Raw genomic sequence first — 7,769 nt, 5'->3', positions numbered from 1 at the left:
ACCAAGTCCTGGTTTGTGATAACTGTGGAGTCCCCTAGGGGGCGCCCACCGTTTCTCCATGTCGCATTGCTGTGGAATGCCGGACTAATGGAATGTCAGTGGGTTGCTGGCTGCCCCCCTTGTGCAGAGAAGAGAACCACTATGAGATTGTGTTTCGCTGTCTCCAGTGGAGGCCACTCTAGGTCCTGTACACCAATGCTAACACCAATGCTTCCCAATTGCCTAACAGCACATAGTCATTCCTCAATATAGAAACAGAGACCCCTCATAACTAGAAATATTTACCATTCAGGGATCTACTGAAGATTATTATCAACTCACCCCCCACCCCACCCCCAACAAAAAAAAAAACATAAGTAACCCAGGACAGACAGCCTCATAAAATTTTCTCACTTTCGTTGTTCAAGATAACTATAGTAACACTGCGGCCAGTGAGACCCTTATATTAGGTTACAGCTTGTTCTTATCACATATTTATTCTTGCTTGTCGTCTTTGAATCCAGTTTGTGTCTTTATCTTGTTGCGGCACACACTGCGCCCCGCGGTTATATGGTTTATCAGCTCGGCTTCCGGTCTATTAGGCTCCTTCATCAATTCTACAGCACAATGGGCTCCTCCGGATGGTAACGTTTGGGGACCGGGAAGTGAAACGTGTGGACGCCCCTGGAGATCTGTCCCATATTTCCCTGCTACTTGTAGCTTCTCTTGTATTTCCATATAATAAAAGTTTCATATGAGGATGAAAGCTGCTTTATGTTTATTTTACTGCCGAGTAGTTACATTATTTCACGTCTAGGTGGGTAAAATACCAGAAATTCTACCACTTCTGTCCTCAGGTTGGGTGTGGGTTTTGCAGCTCAGTGCTATTGAAGTAAATGGAGATGAACTGCAATACCGCACACAACCTGGGGACAGGGGTGGTGCTGTTTTTGCAAGAAAGTAAGGGTTTAAATAGTAGAAGTGGTAGAAGTAAAGAAGTAGTAGTAGAAGTAATAGTACTAGTATTGATGGCAATAATAGCAGTGTAGCAATAGATGAAATACAGTAGTAGGGTAAATATAGCTGTGGTAGAAGCATTGACTATGGTACTTGTAGCATTAAGAGGGTTATTCTATTAGTAAACTTATAGTAGGACCATTGAGTATGATAATAGTAGCAGTTGTAGTTTAAGTCTAATAGTAATCTAACCTGTAGCTGTACTAGCATCAATGAGAATAGTAATAGTAGCAGTGATAGTGTACTGTAAGTCTAATAGCAATGTAAATCACATCAAACAACGTCCCTCTGTTTGATAGCTCATGTGATACCTAACATAATTGTAATTTGCTTTGTTAACCAAACAATCCACTCTCAATCGCTTAGTACAAGATGCTAGAAATGGTGGGTGACCTCCATCATACTGACTACAAGATACTGGGAAAGCTCAGTGACCTCCATTATACTGAGTGTAGGATGCTGGAAAAGCTGGGTGACCTCCATTATACTGACTACTATACAAGATGTTGGGAAAACTGAGTGACCTTTATTATACTGACTACTATACAAGATGCTAGGAAAGCTGGGTGACCTGCATCATACAGACTACTATAGAAGATGCTGGGAAAGCTGGGTGACCCCATTATACTGACTACAAGATGCTGGATAAGCTGGGTGACCCCCATCATAATGACTACAAGATACTGGGAAAGCAGGGTGACCTCCATTATACTGAGTGTAGGATGCTGGGAAAGCTGTTTGACCTACATCATACTGACTACAAGATCCTTGTAAAGGTGGGTGACCTTCATTATACTGACCACTATACACAATGCCTGGAAAGCTGAGGGACCTTCATTATAAAGCCTACTATACAATATGCTGGAAAAGCAGGGTGACCCCATTATACTAACTACTATACAAGATGCTAGGAAAGTTGGATGACTTTCATTATATTGAATACAAGATGCTGGGAAAGCGGAGTGACTTTCATCATACTAACTACTATACAAGATACTGGGACAGCTGGGTGACATCCATTATACTGTCTACTATACAAGATGCTGGGAAAGCTGGGTGACCTCCTTTATACTGCCTACTATACAATATGCTGGGAAAGCTGGGTGACCTCCATTATACTGATTACAAGATGCTGGGAAAGGTGAGCGACCTCCATTATACTTATTACTAAACAAGATGCTAGGAAAGCTGGGTGACCTCAAATATACAAGATGCTGGAAAAGATACAAGATGCTGGGTGGGTGGGGGGTATTGCGGACCACTCTGGGACAGTGAAGGGACTGCAGGTCGCTCTGCAGGCAGATCTCAGACAGTGTGTTGGGGAAGAGGGAAGGGGGTGGGGAGAACTGTCAGTGTTGTAGCACCATGGAGACCCGGGCCCTATAGCAGCTGCCTGGCCTGCCTCCATGGTAGCTATGCCACTGGCAAAGCATTTTTTCCACCACAAGATATAGTATTATATGGTATAGATATAGTATTAATAGAAGGTATAGCAATGCTATCAGTATGAATGACACAAATAGCAGTGCTAAAAGCAGTATAGGTATATCAAAAGCAAATAAATTACATCCTTTAACGGAGTATATAATACCGTAACATACAGATAAAGCCGCCATAATGCTGCTCCCTCAGGTGACAGATTCAACTCACTTTTTAGCAACCAACTAAATTAGATACAAATCCACAATCTGCATAGCAAACAGAGCGCCTAAGATGACAAAGTGACAAAAAACATCAAAATGCCGGCCTGGTAAATAAAACATCTCCATAATACATAAATAATGGGCTCTTTCTATGGAGGAACTATACATAATGGCTTTCGTCTTTGACTTTGCATACATAATGCTCCTATGTACGGTGTGTAACTTCCCCGGCAGGACAAATGAGCCGCTAATCTCCGGAGCCTACGGGGACGGCGTTCCCATGTAATCTCATTACCCTACTAATAAATAGCCCCCATTATAATGCATTTAACATGTTTTGCCTTTTTCCCATTTGTAATGTCTTTGTGTCTGGTGGAGATGTGTTATTATAGAACAATAACCGGCTCGGAGGGGCTCGCTATGTAAGGAAGAGATCATTTCATCACTAAGAGGTTTTTTTGTTAATAGGCAGGAAATTAGGTTTTTTACATCAAAGAACGTTAAGAATACCGTATTATGGTATCATATCGCTAGATAGATCCTCTTAAAGGGATAGTCCCATCTCAACTAACATAGTTATACTTGGATGTGTTTTGTAAAAACATTCATTTAGCAGCCTTTCCTCCTTTATTTAATATGTTGCTCTTTATCTCCCATTGGTTACAGCTCGTTGTCTAAGGGCCCTATTCCACCGGACGATTATCGTTTGCATAATCGTTAACGATTAACGATCTCAAACGACCGCTATTGCGAAAGACCTGAAAACGTTTACTCATTTCCATGGAACGATAATCGTTACTTATGATCGTATTTGCGATCGGTTTTTCTTTGCTATTGCGTTCGTATCTACTGCGAACGACCAAAGGACATCTTATTCAATGCGAACGATTTACGAACGTTTTGCGAACGAGCAACGATAAAAATAGGTCCAGGTCTTATAAAGCGATCAACGATTTCTCGTTCGGTCGTTAATCGTTAACTGCATTTCAAACCGAACGATTATCATTTAGATTCGAACGATTTAACGATAATCTGAACGATAATCGTCCAGTGGGATAGGGCCCTAAGTTGCTGACCACCACTCTGCTTAAGAAGCAGGCCTGGTTTTCTAAAAGGCGTACACCTCCTAGTAAATCTAGCTGAGAAAAAGCAGTGAGGCTTTAAGGTTAACCCCTTTAACCCTAAAAAACAGCTCTACAATTTTGTCCACCATGTGTCGCATTTCCCTATAATCTACTCTCCACTGATGGCTGTCAGGAAAATTCTGTCTCTAGTAACAGAGAGACCAGGACGGAACACAGAAAACGGTCAGTGCGGCAGCAAGCGGATGAGAGCCGGGGGGGGGGGGCTGCCCGGATGAACGCTAGATCGTCCAGGCAGCCCGTTGCAGATAGCAGCGGTCTGCTCCCACCACTCCTATTCCAGCAGATCGTTGCAATATAAATCGTTTGTCTTTCAACATGTTGAAAGACAAACGACTACAACGATCACCCAACATCGCTCATGTCAGCTGATCGTTGCAGTCTATTACTAAGGACGATTATCGTCCGAATACGGCCAATAATCGTTCTGTGTAATAGGGCCTTAATGCTGGATAACGACTCCGCTCTGGTCATGTCCTTTTAAACAGAGAGAATGAGAAATAGCTGTGAAGGGGAGGGGAGTCTCTGGGGCTCGATATCAACAGTGAGAGCACCACCATCACCTTATTACTACTCTGAAGGGTTAATTTAACTTTTTTTTAAGCTTCATGTTTGAAGTTTTCTAGGTGGCAAGTGGGCTGTGAGATGTAGCTTTTATATTTAACCTATTTCATGCATGAAGCATCTATTGACTTTCTGCCAGAGATAAATCTTTAGCTTCCAGGCTGTTTACATAGAGATTCAGAGAATATTTCTCTTTTAACTGTTTTTATTAAAAAAGTCTTCGGCAATACATGTACAAATAATGTAGTCAGGAGTACATTAGTCATATATAGGTACATTAGCATACTCAATTCCGATAAATTCTTAAGGATCTGTGGAAAAGACTCCACAGGAGGAAAGCTACCAGTCTCCAAATAGAACACAGCCTTTAGAACATAGGGGGAGATTTATCAAACATGGTGTAAAGTGAAACTGGCTCAGTTGCCCCTAGCAACCAATCAGATTCCACCTTTCATTCCTCACAGACTCTTTGGAAAACGAAAGATGGAATCTGGTTGGTTGCTAGGGGCAACTGAGCCAGTTTCACTTTACACCATGTTTGATAAATCTCCCCCATAGTCTCTAGATAGAATACAATTTTGTCGCACTGGAGCGTCTTCCTGCATGGAATGGAGGATCGGCAGATCAAAACACATGAAGATGACTTTATTATGAAACCCCATCAAGCGGTTTAGGAGGAAAACAAATGGGGAAAAAAGGGGGAAGGGATTGCCCGTTGGTCTCTGCATGCTCCTGGAGTTGCCCTAAAAGTTGGCTAGTTTCCTTTCGTATTCCCGCACCGCGTTGTTAGACCGACGGGTCACCTGCAAGTTGTTTTATAAGATACCATGTGGTGTATTAAAATGTTTGTTAATTTTGGCTTGGATTTGGAGTGTAGGGTTTCCCAAATGACAAAGAACTTCTCCACTCTACGTTCCTTAAAGGAGACCTGTCACCCCCCGTGCCGGGGTGACAGGCTCCCGACTCCCTGTTACAGCCCCCTATACTCACGTGATCCCGCCGGGTCACGGAGATATCAGCGCCCGAAGCCCGGAGCGCGCGCTGACAGGAGAGTCAGACGCCCATAGAGAATGAATGGGGAGTCCAATACTCCGTCATTCTCTATGGGCATCAGACTCTCCTGTCAGCACGCATGCCGGGCTTCGGGCGCTGATATCTCAGTGACCCGACCGGCTCAGGAAGCGGGACCCGGCGGGATCACGTGAGTATAGGGGGCTCTAACGGGGGATCGGGAGCCTGTCACCCCGGCACGGGAGGTGACAGGTCCTCTTTAAGGATATAAGCCTCCATCCACTCCATTTTGAACAAGAATAGCAATTTGTCTAGAAACAAATGAATAGGAGGGAGGATGCAGGGATTTTCACACTTGTAGAATGGATTTACGCACGCAACAGCCAGGAGATGTAAGAGTTTTCTTGCCCCCCAGTCACATTTATATTTAGTAGGGTATGTCCAGCCAAAAAATCCCCCACAGGGCCTCGTAAGGTACAAATGTCACGAAATGTGAGCTTGTGAATCTGTCCAAAAGGGTTGTATTACCGAGCAGTACCAAAGGCAATGGGCAATATTGGCACCTGGTTCCCCACATTTGAAACAAGCATCAGATTGAAAAATGCTCATTTTAAAACTCCTTGTTGGGGAGATATATGTTCTGTGGAAGACCCACAAGGTCATCTCCATGTATCTGGCAGAGTGCAGTGTTTTTACCAGGTAGTCTAAGATGGACAACAAGTCCGGTATATCTACATTCAGACCAGCTTGTGTCCAACTGGACAGGCTGGTTGTCTCAGTACTATAGACTATGGAAGGGGTAAAGTAGCGGTAGGATGTAGACATTTGGTTTCTGGAAGAGGTAGATAGATTTAAAGCTTTATGGAAAGTGGCATCCCATTCAGTGGGCAGTAGGGTGCGAATAAATTTGGTAACATAACTTTGAGCCTGCAAGTAAGCAAAGAAGGGAAACTGGATTGTAGGGTAGGTCTCCTTCAGGGTTTGCAGGGTCAATGGTTGTTTGGTGTTTAGGGAACATAAAGGTGTATTCCCATCTTGAAAAGTTATGCTCTATCCAAAGTATCCATGGGATAGGCCATAGCTGGGGCCACCCTGCAATCTCGACAACAGGGCCTCCATAATCCACACATGCCTGTCACTGCACCATTCATTGTCTACGGAGTAGCCCCCGACCATAGCCAAAAGGTCTTCCCTATAGCAGAAGGAGACCAATAGCAGGACAATTTGTTAAGTCACAAGGGTCTTGGGAACACGACAGTGAATTTCCTTGGTCTTCAAAGTCAAGAAATCTCAATCCTGCAGACATCTCTGGGATGTGCTAGAACAGGGTGTTCAGAACATGTCAGGACCTCCATCTAATGTGCGGCAACTACAAGAAGCGATCCTGTCTGCATGGGCTGTAGAACAGTTTCATCGCCTAGAAGGATCTATGCCGCGTGAATTGCTTTGGTTCTGAAGACCAAAGGAGGTCAAACTCGCTATTAGATGTAGGGTCCGTTTATTGTACGTCCCGCTGGATGTGCCATAATTGGCTGTTTTTCCATTCTTCTCTATTGTACTGTATTCATAAATCACTCTCTGTATTCTGTGTTTGCGATATTTATGGCCACCCTATTGTGATTTAAGTGGTGATTTTCCTTCCAGACAAAGGCCGTCCTTCAATGAATATCAATATCCCCCTGCACAATGACTCACCACAGATTTATAAACTCTTCTACAAAGAACGAGTCAAACTCACAGTAAATATTTGATGGCAATGACTGGCTCGCCGGAGGCTAGAATTAGACTTTCCACATTATGAATATTGTGAGAAAACCGGACGGCCCAAAAAAAGACAGAATAATTGGACGTTATTTTAAACGAAGCAAATTAGAGGATGAGGTTTCTAAATTGTTTCAAGATAATTTTCTCTGCAATATATAATCATTTAAACTGTACGGATAAATGGCGGAATAGGGAAAATACAATTAAATATGATACACTCAGGGGAACAAGGATACCAATTACATTGGGTTTTCGTACATGGTAGAGATGATTTGTCATCAATCTTAAAAACACGGAAATATCTAATTTTCCATAGAAGTACAGTAAAACTTTCTATATTATCGGGACCCTTAAATGCCTTAAAGTGGTATTGTCAGCCCCCCCCCCCTTACTCTATGTGCATTTTTCCGCACCATCCACAAGCTTAGATGCTGCACATTGGATATATACCTATATAACACTTGTCTGTGTCTTCTTTCTGCTGTAAAATTTCTTCATTTCATCAGCCTACAGTGTCACCTAGGCGGGGCTTTGTTAGGAGACAGGGCTCAACTGCCATGAAGCCCCGCCTAGGTGACCCTGTTCACCGACAAAATGGAGCAATTTTAGAGCAGAAAAAATATACTGACATATTTTATACAGGTATATA

The sequence above is a fragment of the Dendropsophus ebraccatus genome, chromosome 7 (genome assembly GCF_027789765.1).
Source record: "Dendropsophus ebraccatus isolate aDenEbr1 chromosome 7, aDenEbr1.pat, whole genome shotgun sequence".
NCBI lineage: Eukaryota > Metazoa > Chordata > Amphibia > Anura > Hylidae > Dendropsophus > Dendropsophus ebraccatus.
This window is presented reverse-complemented; position numbering follows the sequence as displayed.